Raw genomic sequence first — 1,802 nt, 5'->3', positions numbered from 1 at the left:
TCTGTCTCTGAATCCTCCTATAAGGAGCTATCGGTAACCAGCGAGATATGCGCTTCGTCAGATAGCATAGTCTGTTCAGAAGACCTTGTTTTCACTCCAGAATTTGCCATCACCGTGTCAAATGGCTGATGCACATGAAGAGCAGTTAAATGTACTAACATTGTTGACGAATGTAATATGTAACGAAAAAAGATGGCCTGATATAATTTACATATAAGATGGCTGGCTAAGCAGGATGGCATTGCAAAATTCACATATATGATGCCTGGCTAAACAAGGTGGCGTTGCATAATTCACATAAACGATGAATAAACTAAACAGATGGCATTCACACAAAGGATGTCTAAACTAAGCAGATGACATATTTGATGTATAAAGTAAGAATTGCAAGACACCATATGCATGATATAACCAACATCAACATGCTAAGTTAGAGCGAAGACCTCAGGGGGTAAATAGGAGTTATCTTCTCCTTCTGAATCCCCCTCAGAACAGATATCTTCCTCTCGATTACATTCCAAAATGCGTGGAGGGGGCTGCCTTTGCGCCTACCATGGAGCGACGTCTCCATGAAATTATATTGCCACGCAAGGCTCGTCTCTTTTGCTCTACATGTTCAGTTCCATTGTTTACAATAACTGCCATGCATAGGAATAAAACATAGTGAGATTATGTAAGGAGTGCATGCAGAAATCTAGAGTGATGGTAGCAACTTATGGATAGACCCAAAACCAATAATAGCAGGCAGATAATGGCTTCAGTTAATAAATACAGATAATGGCTTCTTTACTGTTTGTTTCCCACAAAACATGAAACTCATAGTAGACACCGGAGATTAACCAGATAGTAGATAGATACTATTGATAGCGGCCCCGATATGTACCCCACAACCATTTAAAAACTCAAGTTTGACCATTAGTTTGGAGCTGACTCAGAGTCTAATCTGTGAACAGGACGATAAAGTAGCATGTAATATTAAGCGATGCATAACGTAAGCAGACACGAAAGAGTGCGAGCTCTCTTGCGGACCCGTGTAGTCCTCGAGGTCATCTGCTCGGTTGATGATGGTAATGCAGTTTTCATGGCTGCCAGCGGCGGGGAAGAAGATCTGAGGCGGCGAAAGACAGTCTGGAGGCCGGATCCCTGCTCTGCTGGACGCTTCTGTCGTTGGAGCAGCTGAGCTGGGTTGGACGACAGTGCAGCAGGACCGGGACAAACCATGCAAGGTTTTCTTTGACAACTATCTGTAAGAGAAGTAATTCTGTAAGGGCTCGTTTGAATTGGAGGATTCCAACAATGCAGGGATAGGAAATAGACAGGAATAGGATAGGAATGCACATGCAAAACAGAGAATTTAAAAACACATGATTTCTGCCAATCTAGGTGTTTGATTGACAACAATAGGAAGATCACAGGATGCAAATAAGAATGGTGAGATTAAATCAAACCACAAGAAAATGTACGGTTATAATGCTATTATGCTACTATCTCTCAGTCCTGTGCTTCATGAATAGGAATTTGAAAAGGAGGACAAGTGAAAATTAAAATTCCTACGTTTTTTCTTTCAAGGAGACACTAAAGGAACAAATCCATGTGCTCAGTGGACAATATATATAACATTTAGAGTAAAAAAGAGATGCAACAAGTGTACAACCTCTTTGGAGAAGCCAGGTCGATCTCAGCGTGATTGGGTTGGCCGGTGAGGATGCTCCGGCTGACTTTGCTGTCGGAGGAGGGGAAGAAGATCTTAGGCGTCTGGAGATGGAGCCCGAGGTACTGCTCAGCTGTGATGGAGGGTTTCG

The sequence above is a fragment of the Triticum dicoccoides genome, chromosome 7B, assembly GCF_002162155.2.
Source record: "Triticum dicoccoides isolate Atlit2015 ecotype Zavitan chromosome 7B, WEW_v2.0, whole genome shotgun sequence".
Taxonomy (NCBI): domain Eukaryota; kingdom Viridiplantae; phylum Streptophyta; class Magnoliopsida; order Poales; family Poaceae; genus Triticum; species Triticum dicoccoides.
Note: the sequence above shows the minus strand (reverse complement) of the source record.